At 36.8% G+C, this 22,070-nt stretch overlaps 1 pseudogene; it reads right to left on the reverse strand.

Moving 5' to 3' along the window:
- Positions 1–682: 682 nt before the first annotated feature.
- LOC131639458 (uncharacterized) lies at positions 683–14,846 on the reverse strand (annotated as a pseudogene).
- Positions 14,847–22,070: the final 7,224 nt, after the last annotated feature.

A 22,070-nucleotide genomic window follows, 5' to 3' on the forward strand; every position in this document is an offset into this window, starting at 1 on the left:
AGGCAAATTAAAAAAACTAAATAATTAAGTTTTAAATCAAAACTAAAATTAGCAGCGAAAAATTTATATAGGCTAAAATTTAAAAGAATCTTTACATAAATTAAAAATAAAAGTATTATGGGCTAAAATTAAAAATAAATTTTTAAATGAATTAAAAATAAAAGTTGATGTATTTAAAAGGAGAAAAACATAGTTAACCCAAAATTTATAATTAAATTATATATTATTATTAAATTAAGTATAGATAAATAAAATATTTGGTTTTAAAAATAATTTCCTTTTTATTAACTTTTTTAGTTAAAAATATTCATCTTAGGATATAAATTGTTTGATCCGACTACTAAATGGCTGCCAAATTTGTGCAATTGCCTACCTTGACTACCCCTTGGGCCCGGGATCACTATAATATTATGTAAATATGTAAATTGAGGGTAAATAACATGATAGACTTTAACTAAACATTGATTCTATGGTTATAGTGTAGAATATATAAATATGACATGATTAATTATGGATATTCTATATTCTGTCAATGTTTTTAACTTAACATTGATTCTGGTTGCAATGTAGAATATATGAATATAGCTTATGAAAACTATTAGCTTTATTTGATATTTTATTACAGAAATAGCTTACAAATACACACTTATATCATACAACATCCAACAAAGTCTAATAAGTTCTAAGTCATCTTAAGACCTTGAGTTGTAAGACCAAATTCAAATGGAAACAAAGGATCATAATGAGAATCACCAACATTCATAGGTAACTGATCAACACTCTTAAACCATGTCCTTGCAAGTTTACCACTAAATCCATAATCACCAAACAAAACATCAGTAACACCGTAACCTTCACTCCCAGGAAGCCAGGCAGCAACAAGCCCTTTGATTATGTCAACATATGGTAACATAACCACAGGTCTACCAGTGATTAACACAACCACACATTTCACTCCGCCGCATACATTGTTTATTGTTTCTGCTCCATTACTAGATATCGTTAAGTTTAAGCTGTCGCCATTTGTTTCTGCATATGGTGTCTCTCTGACTACCACAATCGCATATGAAAAATCATTTGATTTTACATATTCGAGAGATGGATTCTCTTGATAGACTATCTCAGTGTCTTTGTCAACTGTGTTTTTTATCGCACTCAGAATCGTTGTACCACTAGTGATGTTATTGCCACTAAGTCCTTGCCATTGAATCGTCCATCCACCGCATTGATAACCTAGATTATCAGCATGGCTTCCGGAAACAAGTTTCGAAGCCTTTTTCGAAAGAGGAAGCAATGGCTTATCAGCATTTTCACCATTCTTTAATAGTACCAACGATTTCCTCACAGCTTCCCTAGCCAATTCTCTATGCTCCTGTCGAATTATGGTGCAAGTATAGTTTTATCATTTTGTAGGGACTAAAATCATATTTAACTTGAAAGTGATCGACTAACCTGGCTCCCGAGTTGGTCAGAAAGGCTGTAATCAGCCAATGGATTTTCAAATAGACCCATCACAAACTTGACTCTCAAAATTCTCTTTACTGCATCATCAATTCTTTTCATAGGCACAACATTGTTTTTCACTAGTAATGTTAAGCCATCTATGAATTCTGTGAAGTTATATGAAGTCATTACCTGCATCATTACAAGGTTAAGTATTAAAGACTATATTTCATGTAGAAAATCATGTGGTTCCAATGCAAAGAGTGTAAGTGGTTTATATGCAAAGAGTAGGATGATTCCTAACAATTCTTGTGTTGGACCAGTTCATACAAAGTTTTTGCTCTAGTTAAATGAGGCCTCCGCAAGTGGACGGTGGTATTGATCTCCCTAGGACTAGTTGGTCATATGGCTAGATATTAAGTTTTAAAAAGAAAAGAAATTGTGATTCTTAATGATGAAATGCCTACTTAGTAGACTTGAAAAAAAATCATAGTTTACCATGTCAATACCGGCATTAACTCCGGCTTCAATTGAATATGTGTAGGTAGCATGAGGAGGTGAAGTTATCTTGTAAATTCCCTCCCAATCTGATATGACAAAACCCTGCAAAATAAACACAAAATTTTAAGCATATACTGATAAACAACAACATTTGATATATGAGAGAGATTTATGAAGAAAGGTATGTTACTTGAAAATGAAGTGTGTTCTTAAGAAATCGAGTGATTAAATCGTAATTCGTATGCATTTTTTCCCATTCTAGCTTGAGTAAGAAACCATGATGGTTGAAACACCCTTGATAATTGAGTTATAGTAAGCTGGCATATGAATGCTAAGCAATTCATGCATGGTTGTAACAATATTGTTTTCATTGATTCCTTTTGTTGTTCCGCCATCACCAACATAGTGTTTTGCACAAGCTGCTACTTTCTTGTTTCCAGCAACATATGGAACACCCTTTTTTGAATTTGGAGGGAGGTCACCTTGCAATCCTGGAATGATATCAGTCATAGCTTGAACAAATTTATGATCTTCGCTATAACTTTCATAACATCTGTTAGAACAAGATTTGTTCTGATCAATATTCTTAGTTTTGATGATAACAATGTATATGAATTTTGTATGAGATAATGTGGTACTCTAATACTATGCAATTTCCATTTCAGGAATTATATAAAGAGTATGCACAAAATCAGCGCAAGAAGCACTGACTCAGAAGGTTCAACATGCAACATCAGAACATGGTCTGGCAAGACATCAGAAGATGGTCAAGAAGAATCAGAACATGGGTTATGGAAGCATCAGAAGAACTTGAGATCAGAAGCAGAAGCACTAAAGTTCTCATGGTATCACGCCCAGAAGCACTTCAAGGTCAGAAGACAAGAAGATGCTCTGCACCAAGTTGTTTGACTCTGATGATATTCAAACGTTGTTCACACAAACATTAGATCAGAAGCAAGTACTAGCTGGCAGGCTACGCTGACTGACAAAAGGAACGTTGAAAGCTATGAAAGGCAATGTCAGTAGACACAGCGAAAGCAAGGCTCGAGGTAGTTGACAAAAGAGTGAAACATTAAATGCAATGCTGTACGGATTACGCAAAGCATTAAATGCTCCCAACGGTCATCTTCTCAAACGCCTATAAATATGAAGTTCTGATGAGAAGCTAAGTTACGAATTCTGAATACAAGACTCTTATGCAAAAACGCTGAAACGCTGTTCAAATAAAAAACTCTTAAACTTCATCATCAACCTCACTATATTGCTGTTGTAATACTTTAGTGAGATCAAGCTTAAACTTAAGAGAAAATCACAGTTGTGATAATAGCTTTATAAGAAGCATTGTAACTCTTAGAATTTGTTTACATTAAGTTGTAAAAACTAGAGTGATCAGGTTGTTGATCAGTATACTCTAGAAAGTCTTAGAGGGTATCTAAGCAGATTGTTCCTAGAGTGATCAGGTAGTGATCAGTATACTCTAGAAGACTTAGAAGTTGTCTAAGTGGAAAACCATTGTAATCTCGTGTGATTAGTGGATTAAATCCTCAGGTGAGGTAAATCACTCCAAGGGGGTGGACTGGAGTAGTTTAGTTAACAATGAACCATTATAAAAATCATTGTGCAAATTGTTTTTATCTTACAAGTTTTAAAGCTACACTTATTCAAACCCCCCCTTTCTAAGTGTTTTTCTATCCTTCAATTGGTATCAGAGCGCCGGTTCTAAGGTGCAAGCACTTAACCGTGTTTAAAAAAGATTCAGGAAGAGAAAAACACCAAGTCAAGATGGTTGAGACTCCACCACCTTCATCTACATCTACATATGGCTCAGCTGAGCAATACAATGGAAATGGTAACAATGGTTATACTAGACCGCAAGTATTTGATGGTGAAAACTTTGAATACTGGAAAGATAAACTTGAAAGTTAATTCCTTGGTCTAGATGGTGACTTATGGGATCTTCTGATGGATGGTTATAAACATCCAGTGAACGCTACTGGCGTAAGGCTTACAAGACAAGAAATGAATGATGATCAAAAGAAGCTTTTCAAAAATCATCATAAATGTATGACTGTTTTGCTGAATGCCATCTCTCATGCTGAGTATGAGAAGATATCTAACAAGGAAACTGCCTATGATATATATGAGTCATTGAAAATGACCCATGAAGGAAATGCTCAAGTCAAGGAGACCAAAGCTCTTGCTCTAATCCAGAAATATGAAGCCTTCAAGATGGAGGACGGTGAAAATATTGAGAAGATGTTTTCAAGATTTCAAACGCTAACTGCTGGATTAAGAGTTCTGGACAAAGGCTACACCAAGGCTGATCATGTAAAGAAGATCATCATAAGCTTGCCCAGAAGATGGGGTCCAATGGTGACTGCATTCAAGATCGCAAAGAATCTGAATGAGGTTTCTTTGGAAGAGCTAATCAGTGCCTTGAGAAGCCATGAGATAGAGCTGGATGCAAATGAGCCTCAGAAGAAAGGTAAGTCTATTGAATTAAAAGCTAATTATAAAAAATGCACTAACGCTTTTCAGGTTGAAGAAGTAGATTCTGAAGAATCAGAATCAGAAGAAGAAGATGAACCGTCCATGATCTCCAGAAGGGTAAACCATCTCTGGAAGAGCAAGCAAAGAAAGTTCAAGAGCTTCAGAAGTTCAAAGAAGCCTGAAAGAGGAGAATCTTCTGGAGGCAGAAGATCTGACAAGAAGAAGGTCATCTGCTATGAGTGCAATGAGCCTGGACACTTCAAGAATGAATGTCCATAACTTCAGAAGGAGAATCCCAAGAAGAAGCTTCATAAGAAGAAAGGTCTTATGGCAACATGGGATGATTCTGAATCAGAATCAGACTCTGAAGGAGAGCAAGCAAACCTTGCACTGATGGCCACAGTAGATGATGGATCAAAATCTACATTAGAATCAGATTCTGAAGAGGTGTTTTCTGAACTATCTAGAGAAGAGTTAGTTTCCAGTTTAACAGAACTTCTGGAACTCAAGGCTCATCTTAGTATCAAATACAAAAAGCTTAAAAAGCAATTTGAATTTGAAACTAAGAAGCTGGAAGTGGAAAATTCTGAACTAAAGGAAAAAGTTTTAAAATTATCCAAAGATATTGGATCTCCTTCTGAATCAGAAAAATCCATTCCTAGTCTCAATCATATTCTGAAAGAATATGACTCGAGCTTCAGAAAGTTCCTATCTAGAAGTATTGGCAGAAGTCATCTTGCTTCTATGATATATGGTGTTTTTGGAAACAAAAGGTTTGGTTTTGGCTATGAGGGTGATACCTCACACAAATTTGAACCTGTTGATGATTTGAAAATCACATACAAGCCCTTGTATGATCAGTTCAAATATGGCCACTCACATGATATTAGGCTCACCTCACATGCACAAAGCTTTAACACTACACACACCAAGAAGCATGTGACACAACCTAAAAGATATCATGCTGCCAAACCTAAAGAATATCATGTTGTTCCTCTTGTTACCTATAATGCTAAACCCAAGTTCAATCAGAACTTGAGGAAAACTAACAAGAAAGGACCCAAGAAATTGTGGGTACCTAAGGAGAAGATAATTTCTGTTGCATATATCCTTAGCAACAAAGAAGACAAAGCACAAAATGTCATGGTACCTGGACTCTGGGTGCTCGCGACACATGACGGGAAGAAGGTCTATGTTCCAAGACCTGGTGCTTAAGTCTGGTGGAGAAGTCAAGTTTGGAGGAGATCAGAAGGGCAAAATTATTGGTTCTGGAACCATAAGTATTGGTAACTCTCCTTCCATAACTAATGTACTTCTTGTAGAAGGATTTGCGCATAACTTATTGTCCATAAGTCAATTAAGTGACAATGGTTATGACATAATCTTCAATCAAAAGTCTTGTAAGGCTGTAAGTCAGAAGGATGGCTCAATCCTATTTAAAGGCAAGAGAAAGAACAACATTTATAAGATTGATCTTTTAGATCTTGAGAAGTAGAAGGTGACTTGCCTTATGTCTATTTCTGAAGAGCAGTGGGTCTGGCACAGAAGATTAGGACATGATAGTTTGAGAAAGATTTCTCAGATTAACAAACTAAATCTGGTCTGAGGACTCCCAAATCTGAAATACAAATCAGATGCTCTTTGTGAAGTATGTCAGAAGGGCAAGTTTTCTAGACCTGAATTCAAATCTAAGAATTTTGTCTCTTCCTCAAGGCCGTTAGAACTTCTGCACATTGATCTGTTTGGTCCAGTCAAAACAGCATCTGTCAGAGGGAAGAAATATGGATTAGTCATCGTAGATGATTATAGCCGCTGGACATGGGTAAAGTTCTTAAAACACAAGGATGAGTCTCATTCAGTGTTCTTTGAATTATGCACTCAGATTCAATCTGAAAAGGAGTGCAAAATCATAAAGGTCAGAAGTGATCATGGTGGTGAATTTGAGAACTGATTCTTTGAGGAGTTCTTCAAAGAAAATGGTATTGCCCATGATTTCTCTTGCCCTAGAACTCCACAGCAAAGTGGAGTTGTAGAGCGAAAGAATAGGACTCTACAAGAAATGGCCAGAACCATGATCAATGAAACCAATATGGCTAAGCACTTCTGGGCAGAAGCAATGAACACTGCATGTTATATTCAGAATAGAATCTCTATAAGACCTATTCTAAATAAGACTCCTTATGAATTGTGGAAGAACAGAAAGCCCAACATTTCATACTTTCATCCTTTTGGATGTGTTTGTTTCATTCTGAATACTAAAGATCATCTTGGTAAGTTTGATTCTAAGGCACAAAAATGTTTACTTCTTGGATATTCTGAACGCTCCAAAGGCTACAGAGTATACAATACTGAAACATTGGTTGTAGAAGAATCAATCAATATCAGATTTGATGATAAGCTTGGTCTTGAAAAGCCAAAGCAGTTTGAGAATTTTGCAGATATAGATATTGATATATCAGAAGCTGTAGAACCAAGAAGCAAAGTTTCAGAAGCTGAAAATCTCAGAAGTAAAGAATCAGAAGATCAAGTTGCTGCATCTTTAGAGAATCTCAGAATTTCTGAAGAACCAACAATCAAAAGATCTTCTAGACTCACTTCAGCTCACTTAGAAGATGTGATCCTTGGGAAGAAAGATGATCCTATCAGAACAAGAGCATTCCTTAAGAACAATGCAGAATGTCAATTAGGTCTTGTCTCTTTGATCGAGCCAACTTTTGTTGATCAAGCTCTAGAAGATCCAGACTGGATAACTGCCATGCAAGAAGAACTTAATCAGTTTACGAGGAATGATGTATGGGATCTTGTTCCTAGACCAAAAGGTTTCAACATCATTGGTACAAAGTGGGTGTTCAGAAACAAGCTCATTGAGAAGGGAGAAGTGGTAAGAAACAAAGCCATACTGGTGGCTCAGGGATATAGTCAGCAAGAAGGGATTGACTATACAGAAACCTTTGCACCAGTGGCCAGGTTAGAATCTATTCGTTTATTAATTTCCTTTGCCACTCAACACAACATCACTCTATATCAGATGGATGTTAAGAGTGCCTTCTTAAATGGTTATATAGATGAGGAAGTCTATGTTCACCAACCTCCTGGTTTTGAAGACTCTAAGTCTCCAGAACATGTTTTCAAACTTAAGAAATCATTGTATGGATTGAAGCAAGCACCTAGAGCTTGGTATGAAAGATTAAGTTCTTTCCTTCTAGACAATGGTTTCACTAGAGGACAAGTGGATACGACTCTCTTCTGTAAAACATCTAAGAAGGACATCTTAATTTGTCAAATTTATGTTGATGATATTATTTTTGGAACATCTAATGCTTCACTTGGAAAGGAGTTTGCTAAGTCTATGCAGGCTGAATTTGAAATGAGTATGATGGGTGAACTCAAGTACTTTCTTGGGATTCAAATCAATCAAACTTCTGATGGGACTTATGTTCATCAAACGAAATATGTGAAGGAACTTCTGAAGAAGTTTAATCTTTCTGAAAGCAAAGAAGCCAAAACTCCTATGCATCCAACGTGTGTTCTAGGTAAGGATGAGGTAAGTAAGAAGGTTGATCAGAAGTTGTACAGAGGTATGATTGGATCTCTTTTATATCTTACTGCTTCTATACCTGATATTCTATTCATTGTTTGTTTGTGTGCTAGATTCCAATCAGATCCTAGAGAATCTCACTTAACTGCTGTTCAGAGAATTTTGAGGTATCTGAAAGGTACTACTAATGTTGGCTTAGTCTACAGAAGATCTAAAGAATACAACTTAGTAGGATTTTGTGATGCTGACTATGCTGGAGATAGAATTGAAAGGAAGAGTACTTCTGGAAGTTGTCAATTTCTAGGAAGTCATCTGATCTCCTGGTACAGCAATAAGCAAGCTACCATTGCCCTCTCAACAACAGAAGCAGAATATGTTGCTGCTGCTGGTTGTAGCACACAAATGCTCTGGATGAAGAGTCAACTAGAAGATTATCAAATATATGAGAGTAACATTCCTATCTTCTGTGACAATACCTCTGCCATATGTTTATCTAAGAATCCTATCTTACATTCCAAAGCTAAACATATTGAGATTAAACATCATTTCATTAGGGACTATGTTCAGAAGGGTGTTCTCTCTTTAAACTTTGTGGATACAGACCATCAATGGGCTGATATCTTTACAAAACCCCTTGCTGAAGATAGGTTTAAGTTCATTCTGAAAAATATCAGTGTAGATTTATGCCCAGAATGAGAAGATGAGAAGATCTTATGTATGGGTATATTCTGAAATGTGTTAGGATTATGTGTTTATAAGAAGTTCTGATAATGATCAATTAGAAGTTCTGATTCTATTTTTACTAACGTTTCACTATCTAAGTTGATTCAGAATCTCTTTTTAATTAAAACAGCTGTCACCAGTCTTTCCAGAAAACAAACACGTGTTTACTATTTCTGGACAAGCATGCGTGCAGTTGAGGAGACGCCGCCCTAGGTAACTGTGCAAATCATTTCACTTTGTCATTTTATCTCTCCTAACGTCATTTCTCATTAAATGCATATTGATGTCATGTTTTTTATCATTTCATTAAACCATATTGCATTTAATATTTTCTTTTATTCATCTTTTAAATACTCGCTTCATCTTCATTTCATCTTTTTCGCTCCCTCTCCATTCATTTGTCTCTCTCTTTGCATTTATCGCACGAACCCTAGCCTTATTCTGAAACCAAGCATTTCACCATGAATCCTTCCTCAAGCTTTGCAAGCCAAACAGAAGTATCATCCACTCAACTGGTTATGAGCAAGCGTGATTTTGCTCCATTGAAAACCTGCTCCATTCCTACTGAAGAGTTGGAAGTTCTCTGTGAGTTTGCTGTGGATTTTGAAAATATGAAAGCAAATGGTTTTCATCCTGATGCAAGAATCTTGGAACAAGGCTGGTCAAGTTATCTTGGTAGATTGGTTGGACCAATTTATCCAACTCTGGTAAAAGACTTCTGGGCTCATGCAACCATTACTTCAACTGCTATCATCTCCTTTGTGCTAGGGCATGAAGTTGTGATAACTGAGAAACTGATCAGGAAACTGTACAACCTGAATGATGAAGAAGGATGCACTGGTCCTCTTCCCGGTAGAGTTAATTGGCTACAGGTTGAAAAACAAATCTCACTTGCTACCGGTATTGAATCACACAAAACCGGTACCTTGAGGGCGTTTTATCAAGTGTGGGCTGAAATTATTCTGGGTTCTCTCCATCACAGAAAGCAGTCGTTCTCCTCCTCTTACATCAGTCCTGATCACAAATACACTCTCTTCTACATCAGAAGAAGGATTGAACTCAACATCTCCAACATTCTCTTTCAGAATCTGAAGTTGGCTATTGAAGAGTCAAGGGATGAAGAACGTGAGAAGTATCCTCATCTTCAAAGAAACACTATTCCTTTCGCCAGAATGATCTCAGATATTCTGATAGAAAGTAATTTGATGGACTCCCTAAGGACTATTGGAACGCCAAGGTTCTTTGGAATTATTCAAGTCCTATCTTCAATGGTATTGATCTGTTAAGGATGAAACTTATCAGAGATGTAACTTCTGCTCCTTCAAGCTTCCCAGATATTATGTCTAGGAGAACTCCTGTAGAAGGCTTTGCTACATTGTTCCAAGCAGAACTTCACAAGGCTGTTAAGCGCTACTTGGAAGCTTCTGTTAGAACTCAATCTTCTATTGATCCTGCGTGGATTCGTGGAAGAGTGATTCCTTCTCAAGCTGATCTTCAGAAGAAGGCTCAGAGGAAACAAGAAGCAAGGCTGAAGAGAAAGGCTGCAGAAGAAGCTGCTAGAGAAGCTAAGAAGCAGAAGGTCACTTATGACCCTCTTAAAGTAGATTCTTTTGAAACCATAAGAACTGGTAACTTCTCCAGGCAAGTATACAAACCTCCTCCTTCTGAACCTCAATCTTCTACCCAACCTCCTTCCTCTGAACCTCAAAACACCTTTACCATACCAAATCCTCCTCCACCATCTCTTTCTACACCTGTTTTAAACCCCACTCCACTAAATATCTGTCCTCCCACACCTTCTGATATCCCATCATCATCATCATCAATCCTCCCCACTGATATACCATCCTCATCAACCATCTCCACAGATATTCCATCTTCTTCAACCACAGCACCTCCACCTTCTATATCCCATCTCCTTCCTACCAGAAAATCCAACCCATACTGCCTTCTCTACCCATACTACAAATTCACCTTCAACCCTCCTGAACCTGAACCTCATATTTACCTGGAATTGTTCAGAAATGAAGTTATCAGTAGGCTGGATCTCTTGAAGGATGCCTTCTTCAATGATCTTGATGATGTTTCTACTAGAAACCTCTGGAGAAGCTTTCGCCAGGGTTTTCAAGTTGGAGCTATGGCTGTTCAGAAGAGACTAGTGGCTGCTGCTCCTGGTTATGCTGGTTATCTTCTTAAGGTTGATAATGGTGTCTATCATCATCCCATCAGAAACAGGAAAGTTCTTGAGGAGAAGATATTTACTGATGAGCTTGTAGAAGCAAGGATTGTTGCAGAAATGGAAGCTAACCCCTGCAGAGATATGGTGGTATGGAGACCTAAGTATCCAGTTCTGACCGGAGACTTCAAATCTTTGTTTGACTTTCTGAGGGAAAATCCTTCTGAGAAAGACCCTAACTTGGTCATTCCAGAAGTTGTTGACCCACCAGAAGTTGAAGGTCCTTCTGCCCCTAGGAATCTTGCTGCCATTCTTCAGGCTCTTGAGAATGGAGATTCTGATCTGCCTGCTGCAGAATATGAAGGAGATGCTTCTATGGAAGAAGCTGATGCTGAAGATCATCTTGCTGAATCTGTTCCTGTTGAGGAAAATCAAGATGATGATCTGATTATGGAAGCTTCGGTTCAGAATGCTGTCCCTCTGGACAGAAGTTGTGAAGCTTCTTCTGGTGAACCCTCTCTTCTGGTGAAGGCTTTAGAGGTGATTTAGAAGAACCAGGCTGAACTATCTTCTCACATGGACGCGCAAGATACTACCAATGCTAAGTTCCGCACTTTCATGGAGAGGCAGACTGAGACCAATGCTGGGATTCACGACATGCTGGCCAAGATTATGTCTAAGCTAGGGTCGTCTTAGTCTTTGTGTCTTAGTAGTTTCTCTTTGTTTTTGCATATGCTTTCTATGCATTCTCCTTGTACTTCTGACAATTATCCTTCTGCTTATCAATGAAAATTATCCTTCCTTCTCTCATATTGTTTGTTTTTCATCTGAATCTTTTATGTTTTTTGATGTTATGACAAAAAGGGGGAGAAAATGTGATAAATGATCTGATTTATATTATCAGTTGCTGGGAGAAAGTCTCCACACTTCTAACAAGAATTTGCAAGTTCTGTGTCTTTGAGTGTTTTGCAGGAAGTGAAGATCTTCTTAAAAGCTCAACATGAGAAGCAAAGACATGTGGAAAAGCAATTCTGTATGGAATCAAGCTCATGGAATTTGAAGCAAGAAGGAAGAATGATCTGATATTCTGATGATAGAATATGCTCTAACTCATTCTTATTCCTTAGATGTTCTGATGCATGTTTTTAGTTCTAAAATATGCTCTGAAACATTATTGTTTGCTCTGATATATAATTATATGTTCTGATACATATTTTATGTTCTGATTCATTCATGCTCTGACTGTTGTCGTTTAGTTTGTTCTGTAACATTTCAGGATGTAGAGATGCTCAGAAGATGCTCTGGTACATTCAACAATGTTCTGATACAATCTGGCATGCAATGATTCAAGAAGAAATTCAAGCTCTGAAGCTGTCCTATGGAAGCAAGAATCAGAAGCTGTGAATGTTCTGAAGATCTAAGCATATGTGATCGTCTCAACTGAAATGGAAAATACTCAGGGAAGTCCTTTATTTATAAATTTCTTCCAGTATTTATTTCAGGGGGAGATTATTTATCTCAGGGGGAGATTGTTAATCTCAGGGGGAGACATATTCACACATTATGTTTATATGCTTATGCTATAGCTGTGTAATTGTCTTTAGCCGTCTAATATTCTGATCGCAAATTCATATCATTTATATATTTTTTTGTCATCATAAAAAAGGGGGAGATTGTTAGAACAAGATTTGTTCTGATCAATATTCTTAGTTTTGATGATAACAATGTATATGAATTTTGTATGAGATAATGTGGTACTCTAATACTATGCAATTTCCATTTCAAGAATTATATAAAGAGTATGCACAAAATCAACGCAAGAAGCACTGACTCAGAAGGTTCAGCATGCAACATCAGAACATGGTCTGGCAAGACATCAGAAGATGGTCAAGCAGAATCAGAACATGGGTCTATGGAAGCATCAGAAGAACTTGAGATCAGAAGCAGAAGCACTGAAGTTCTCATGGAATCACGCTCAGAAGCACTTCAAGGTCAGAAGACAAGAAGATGCTCTGCACCAAGCTGTTTGACTCTGATGATATTCAAACGTTGTTCACACAAACATCAGATCAGAAGCAAGTACTAGCTGACAGGCTACGCTGACTGACAAAAGGAACGTTGAAAGCTATGAAAGGCAATGTCAGTAGACACATCGAAAGTAAGGCTCGAGGTAGTTGACAAAAGAGTGAAACATTAAATGCAATGCTGTACGGGTTACGCAAAGCATTAAATTCTCCCAACGGTCATCTTCTCAAACGCCTATAAATATGAAGTTCTGATGAGAAGCTAAGTTACGAATTCTGAATACAAGACTCTTATGCAAAAACGCTGAAACGCTGTTCAAATCAAAAGCTCTCAAACTTCATCATCAACCTCACTATATTGCTGTTGTAATACTTTAGTGAGATCAAGCTTAAACTTAAGAGAAAATCACAGTTGTGATAATAGCTTTATAAGAAGCATTGTAACTCTTAGAATTTGTTTACATTAAGTTGTAAAAACTAGAGTGATCAGGTTGTTGATTAGTATACTCTAGAAAGTCTTAGAGGGTATCTAAGCAGATTGTTCCTAGAGTGATCAGGTTGTGATCAGTATACTCTAGAAGACTTAGAAGTTGTCTAAGTGGAAAACCATTGTAATCTCGTGTGATTAGTGGATTAAATCCTCAGGTGAGGTAAATCACTCCAAGGGGGTGGACTGGAGTAGTTTAGTTAACAACGAACCAGGATAAAAATCATTGTGCAAATTGTTTTTATCTTACAAGTTTTAAATCTACACTTATTCAACCCCCCCCCCTTTCTAAGTGTTTTTCTATCCTTCAACATCTACCCCATCTTGGATCTCTACAAACCTATACAAAACATATACATTATAAGATCGAATATAAGATAGGACCAGTGTAGTAAGTTCTTACGCAAAAGATTGTTTTCATTGCTAGCGTAGTTAAGATTGAGCTTTTTAAAGCAAAATCATAAAAAAAAAAGTTGAATATTTTTTTGGGCCTGTATTATGATTTTCATGTTTTTGTGTATGTATGTATGCATGAAATTATCCTTTTTCCCTTAGGTAAAATATCCTACTTAACATCTCGTGCTTGACTACATTGTGTAGAAAAAGATTTTCAAATAGTGGTTATAACCACACGATAGCGTTATAGCATAGGAGAATTTAAACAAATGACTATCTATGTGCGATTGACAAATATGTGATTTTGATTATTTTAATTACCGCAATGCAAGGAGCAAAGACATATGGAATTCCAGTAGCTCTAGCTTCAAGAGCAGTTGCATCACCAATCCTCTTCACTAGTTGAGGATCCCTATTCAAAGAAAAAAATCATCAATAAGCATGAACAGGGACACGTATACATTTTTTAAGAGGTGTTAGTGCTACCGAGAACAATACAAAATAAATATAAGCATAATGGTTATTTAATTACCTTGTAGCTCCTAGACCAACATTGTGTGGAAAAATAGTAGCATTATAAACATTGTTATGACCATGAACAGCATCAACACCATATATCATTGGAATTCCAAGCCTAGTTGATAATGCACCGTTTTGAAACTCATTCACCATATCAACCCAATCATTTGCAGTAGCCTCCGCCTTTGGAACACTTCCACCACCACTTAGAACACTCCCTGCAATAATTTTTTCATGCAGTTATAGAAAATATTATAAACCTTGGCATCGCAATTCACGATGAATAATCAATAGTTTAAATATTTTTTAAATTAAAAAAAAAAACCTACCAATGTAATACTTGTTCACCACATCAGCAGATGCAACCGTGCGCTCAATTTGAACCATTTGACCAATTTTTTCTTCCAAAGTCATTCTACCGACAAGATCCTTAATTCGAGTATCCAATGGTTGCTTTGGATCTTTGTATTTCAAATACTCAGCCTCTGCCATAACTATACAACATTGCAACAACATAAGCACCGCCAAAAATATTCTAACTTTCTCCATTTCTTCCTCTAAAAAATACTTCAAAATAAGAACCACAACAACAACGTTAGTTTTGAATTTATTAAGATTTTTTAAATTTGACGATCAAATCAATTATGAACAATTTGTAAATATTCTTTTGAAATACACATTAGTAATGATCCGATTTTTCGTTGTTTTTTGGTTGAAGAGTAGATAAGCTTACCTTTTATAATGATTTTACAAATATACGTTATTTAATTTATAATAAATTAATTACTATATTTAATAACAAACTAATCTCTCCAACTCAACACCTCAAAATCTAGATCATTCAATCTTAACAAATTATTTATCTCCAACTCAACACCTCAAACAAATATTTTGAATCATTAAATCTTAACAAATTATAAATATAGATAATTTGTTAAGATAGAATGATACTGAATCTAGATTGAATGATCTCTCTCATTAAAAAATGGTTCTATAGGGTTTTCAACCAGGGACATTATAGCCTGATGCCTTTCCACCAAATCACTTATGATATTTGATATATATTTGCAATTCATTTGTATATATTACATAATAAGATACTTTTTTTGAAATAGATTTTGTTTTGTTTTGTTTTGTTTTGAGTTTTGATATTAATTATTGTTTTGTTCTAATAAATAATAATATATAGTAATTAATAACTGCAAATATTTTACTAAATACTTCATATCTATTGTATTAGTAGTAAATTGGCTTGTTTATATTAATGTTAGGTTTTATTTAAAATGTTAAATAATAATAGTAGGTTTTACGATGTTTTGTTAAACAATTTTTTTCAATAATAATTAAAATATTTTGTTTTGGAAAAAAATGTTTTAACTACTTTGTTCATTAAGTAATTAGTTTATTAAATATTTTAACTATTTAATATCTCAACTATTAAACTTTTAAATATATAATTTATTAAATAATTAGTTTATTAAAAAATAATGAATAAATTAATGAAAAGTTATAAATATAAGGACTTTAATGAACTAAATATTTAATAAACTAAATATTTAACAAAATAAATATTTAACAAATTAAATATTTGTTACTATTTAATCTTTCAATTATTAATATTTAAACTATTTTATCATTTTAATGTTTTTAAACTATTAACATTTTCAATTATTAAATATTTTAACATTTTAATATTTTTAAACTATTAACTTTAAATATTTTAAAATCTACCATTATCATTCAACATTTTAAATTAAACCTAATATAATATATAAAATATTCATTATATACATTAAATATGCCACTTGGCTACTAATATGTGTGTGCTTTGTAAACATTAAACAAAAAACATGAGTGGCTTGGTGGAGAGGCATGAATGCATTCATTTAGATGGAGAGGGTTTGAATCTTCATAAGACCAACTTTTAAAAATTATAATTTTCAAGATTTAACACTCAAATAATTAAATAATATTAAATTTGCCTAGTGGAGTATATCATAAATAAAAAAACAAAAAGCATGTCAACTCACTAAACAGTAGCCACCTGAGCATTTTTGTAACAGGTTTTTAACGTTAGGGACTAACGCCAACCAGAAATGAACATATAGGGAGGGACGAAAATCAAAAACACGCTAACTTACAGGGACGAAAATACTATTTAAACCTTAATATTTTTATTGCTTTTTTTCAATTTTATTTAAATTAAAGAATAAAATGCGCATAAAAACTTAAATAATATATATAAATAATAACTACAAAATAATTTAATTAAAAATAATAAATATATATATATATATATATATATATATATATATATATATATATATATATATATATATATATATATATATATATATATATAAGAAATCATTCTAAAATTTAAAACAAGTAAGATGTGATACTAGAATATTAAGAAATCACTTTAAAATGCCTTGAAACAAGAAAATAAAATAATGTCTACAATAATAACTATAAATATCATCAATCTCCATATGCTAGCCTAATTTTCTCCATCTTTCTTGATAAGTATCCACGAATTATTTTATTTAGTCATTGCATAAAGACCGGTAAAATAGTACGAAGCATTATAATTATACTATCATGTTTGTACTATAATAATTCTATAATATTTATTTTTGCAAGTTAATTGATAGTGACCATATTCTCCATAATATTTACATGCCCTTCTTTTAACTAGTTCCTAATCCATCGAAAATTCTAGACCACTTCTATATCTTTCTTTACACGGGCATTGTCAGAATATTTTCTCTTTCTACCTTTTGTTTGTGATACATGGGGGTCTTGGATATTATAATTCAAAACATTGTCATGTGTGTAATCTAAATATTATAATTCAAAATATTTTCTCTTTAGGAGTGTCATTTACATTGGATAATTTTAATCCCATTGTTTCCAAAACATTATAAATGCGCTCAAACTCTACCATAATAAACTCATATGCTACTTCTTTTGATTATTTAGCAAAATTTAAAAATTTGCTAAATTATTGATGCACGTGTACACTTCTCAAAGTATCCACCTCATCATTATGAGAATCCATAACAATAACCTCCATGTATCTATTAGCTTCTTTTGTCCAGTGATGCAATATATATTGACTAGGAATTTTAAGTATATTTTTAGCTTGAAAAATTTTCAAAATGTGTGTGCATAATAATCCCTTAAATTCAAAAAGTTGACAGCTACAAGTTGCATCCTTTGAGTCTAAATTTATATCAACGATGAATTTGTCAATCTTTAAAACAATTAGATATTTGATACATATATTGTGATCCATTTTTCTCAATCTTATGCTTTGTAAATTGACTAACAAGTGCAAGCTCATGGTGAAATTTTCCTAACATATTTCTAGTATAAATCGAAGCAGCTGAGAAAAAAGAAGAGAAATATCAACTAAATTCCTAGGGGACACGTGGAAATATTTTGCATTTTGAAGGAGATATGATGTGAAAGAACAAGAATGAGGCTCTAAAAGACAAAAGACAGTTTATAGTACGGGTACTAACGCTCCACGCTGCCATAAGGATAACGTCGTCTGCTTGTCCGCACGAGCAAACTGTCATGATACACTTTGTCTCCCACTATCGTACGTACCTAATTCCACTACTGTATAAATGAGAAGAATGGAGCAAATGATGTTGATTCTTTTTTGGGCCTGATTTGACATTTATTATCGAGCCCATGATCCAAGATAATGCGTAAAACCCTAGCTGAAGTAAATAAGAAAAAAAATTATAAAATAAAAGAAAAACATGAGTGCCAAGTAAATGGCACTTATCTTTGTTTTCGGCCCTGTGTTAGAAAGTACTAGTGTACTGTATAGTTTAAGTTACAATAAATTTTAATTGACAAAGAGATGTCATTTTACATTAAAAGTCACATAGATAGAGTAATATGTATGATTAGTCATATTTATTGTTATTTAGAAGGAAAAAAGGCATTTATTCTAGTATGTTATGATTGGTTAAAAAATGTGAGGCCCTAACAAGTATTTGAGCTAGTAAGATATGATTGGTAAAAATGTGCGGAGAAATTTTCATTCCACCCTATATGTTTTTTCATGCCGTGAAAATTCCAACATACCCTTATATTTTGGATATACATATTCGAAGACACATTTTTTTTTTAAAAAAATGCGACTTCTTATATGCATATCAGAAGTCACTTTTTTTGGGAAAGGGGTGACTTCGAAGATGCATATCCGAAATAACTGAATTTTTTGTGTTGTGATTTTTTGGATATGCATATCTGAAATAATCTAATATTTGTTAAAAATTAAAATCAAGGTGAATCAATATAATTAATAGTATTAATCAAAATATATAATTAAATATATACCATTATAATCAAGAAATAATAATAAGATTAATCTAATAAATAATTATATCAACACATTATTTTATATAAAATTAATTAAAGAAAAAATTTAATATAAATTGTTCTGGACCGACCCAATCAATATAATTGGGCCAATCCAGCCTTCGACCCAATACAATTTAGACCGCATGTATCAAGAGTCGCCCGATCACTCCGGGCATATTAACAAGACAGCCGACCGCGAGGGACCCTCGTGCCCGGTAAACAATGAGTTCACGCGTCACCTAAATATCCTCCCTAGAAGGAGGAGTCCAATTTGTGCACAAACATCTTATAAATAGCCCTCTTCACACAGAGGTTAAGGTAATCTTTTCTTAACCCAAAACTCTCTCACTTTGTTGTACCTTGTGGAACATATACTTACTTTGGCATCGGAGTGCCTTGCAGGTACAACCCTTTTTTCCCCCTTTCAAGCGTTCGGGACTTCAAGCCTTCATTGTTGCTGGCCATCTGATCTGCTCGGTAAGATCAGTGGCGCCGTCTGTGGGAAATCTAGCTCACCCGTTCCTTTTTCTTGCACCTTCTTGATCCATTCTTGCCTCCTACAAGAACCCAGGAACAAAAGCTTTAATCAAATCATTACTCATGGCCGGCAATAACGAAGATCCCTCTTCATTAGACGCTGCAATACTCAAGAAAAACGACATCTCCATCGTTCCGCCTTCTAGAAACACCGTCCCTCGAGACGGTATCACAGCGTCCCCTTCCCCAAAAGATCTCCATGATGATCAATTTCATCGTTTTGAAGATACGAGCAGGAAGGACAACCACGAAGAAAGTCTGGGCAACCATTTTCTCTCCAAAGGACAGACTCCTCAAGATCAGACCATAAACGCTGTTCTAGCTGCTCTTGCCCAGACCAATGCGCTCATACTGCAGCAAAGTGACCGAATTGGGGCTCTCGAGCAGAAGTGCCGCTCAAAAACCCCCCGATCACAAAGCTCGTTCTCGACGCGAGGTAGTCACCAAGAAATGCCCTCGTTCCCCCTCCCCCAGGGAGACTGCAGGTCCATCTTCCAAGAAAGGATCGAGCGACCATCGTTCCCGACACCGTTCACCGTCCCCTCGGCCAAAAAGGAAGTCTAGATCACCCCCGGCAAGGCACGACGACAATCGAAGGCGACGCAGGCGTAGTCAGAGCCGGTCTTTTTCTCCGTCCGCCAGCGAAGACGAAGAGGAGCGCCATGGTCCTCTATCCCAGGCAATCTTGGAGGCTCCCCTACCAACCGGTCTCGAAAAACCCCCTCTGCTGGGCACATACAATAGGACCACCGATCCAGACGAACACATAGAGAACATCGACGCCCTTCTCGATTACAGAGGAGTGCCCGATGCCATCAAAAGTCGTTTGTTTCCTACCACCCTGCGCAAAGGAGCCATGACATGGTATAAAAGTTTGCCCGATGAGTCTATCATTTCATGGAAAGTGCTCGGAAATTTTTTTTCCAGACACTTCATGGCCTCCCGGAGACACCCCAAGTCAGAAGCCTCCTTGGAAGCCATCATCCAAGGAAAAGATGAGTCTCTACGGGCATACATAGAAAGATTTAACAAGGAAGGCGTACAAGTGTCCACCACTGCCCATATGAAGAAATTCTTGCTCGAGCGCGGCCTCCGACCACGCTCGGACTTCGCTAAAGCCGTCGGAATCGAAACATCGGCCACTCTGGACAAGTTCTTCCTCAAAGCTCAGGCATACATACAATATGAGGAAAAAGAGGCCGCTCATGCGGTACGTAATTCTAGACAAGAAGAAACCAGCAAGAATGGTCGCCAAGACAATTCCCGTCGGGGAACAGACAAGAAGAAAGACGACAATGGCCGGGATCCCAAGGACTACAAAGCCCCAGCCGGGAAATTCCGAGAATACACCCCGCTCAATGTCTCAAGGGAACGCATCTTAAACGAGTGCGCAAACTTCGAATTTCAGACGGGCAAGGTCCGCTTCCCTAAAACAATGCCTGCACGACCGAACATGGATAAATCGAAATTCTGCCGATTCCACAAAGGCCACAGGCACAACACCGAGGATTGAATCCACCTAAAGGATGCCATAGAGATATTAATCAGGGAGGGACATTTAAAGCAATATGCGAAGAAGAAGGAGGCCGCGAGAGAAGCTAAACCGGTCACCGAGGAAAAGCCGGCGGAAGATACGTCTTCCATGCAAGTAGCCCTGAGCATCACCAGGCCGGAAGACTTTTACCTCCCTGACTGGGCAAAACCGGCGACCACCACCTCCCCTCACAGCGCATGAGAGATGTTCCCCTCTGCCATGGTCATATCGGGTGGAGGATTCAGCAAGCTCATCGTGGGATCCGTAAAGCGCAAATTTGACGAGCTGATCTCAGCCAACGCAAGCAAGGCCGCTGCGCTCGACCACGCCAAGGGCAGCCCATCCTCCATCTCCTTTTACAAAGAGGAATTGCCCGGTGGAGCACCCAATGCCAACACCCTCCTCGTCATCCAGGCTAGGATGGCCAGTTTTGACGTGCGGCGGATATTGGTCGATCAGGGAAGTTCAGTAGACATCATATACTCCCAACTGTTTAGAACACTGCAACTGAATGACAATCACCTCACCCCTTACGTAGGATCAGACCTACAAGGTTTCAATGGCACGGTGACTAAGCCATGGGGTTCGTCGAGCTCATAGTTACAATCGGATCGGCAGAAGCCGCGAGGGCCGTCAAAGTCCAATTTTTGGTCATTGAATGCCCCTCGATATACCAATGCATTCTCGGACGCCCGACGCTAGCTGAGTTAATCGCTCCCTCAACCGTGCACCTAAAGCTTAAATACTATACGACCAAAGGACAAGTAGAAACACTCAACGGCAACATCGAAGCAGTCCAGAGGTGCTTCGAAGCCTCCGCCAAGGGCCTGAGCACGATAAAGACACCAGCCCAAGAGAAAACGGCGACCAACGCAGTCTCAGAGACTAACAAATCTATGCCCCGCATCGACACGGTCGACCTCGACAGTCGTTTTCTGGGAGAACCCGAGTAGAGCATCAACGCAGGCGCATCGGAGGGGATTCTCCGGCCAATTCCTGACGTAGACTTCGAACTCGTGGCCCTCGGAGAAGACCCGGCTAGGGGAGTCAAGATCGGAGCAGACCTGCCAGACCTGGCCAAAAAACAACTCAAAGCTTGCCTCCGTGAAAATGCCAACCTATTCGCTTGGAACGCTGCAGAGATGCCCGGGCTCGACCCAGAGGTGGCTTGCCATCACCTGACAATCGACCCTACCTGCAAAGCCGTCGCTCAGAGAAGAAGAAAACAGTCACCAGAAAAAACAGCTGCGGCCGAACTAGCTACAAAAGACCTCTTAGAGGCTAAATTTATATCTGAGGCCAAGTACACTACTTGGCTC

The sequence above is a fragment of the Vicia villosa genome, unplaced genomic scaffold (genome assembly GCF_029867415.1).
Source record: "Vicia villosa cultivar HV-30 ecotype Madison, WI unplaced genomic scaffold, Vvil1.0 ctg.002646F_1_1, whole genome shotgun sequence".
Taxonomy (NCBI): domain Eukaryota; kingdom Viridiplantae; phylum Streptophyta; class Magnoliopsida; order Fabales; family Fabaceae; genus Vicia; species Vicia villosa.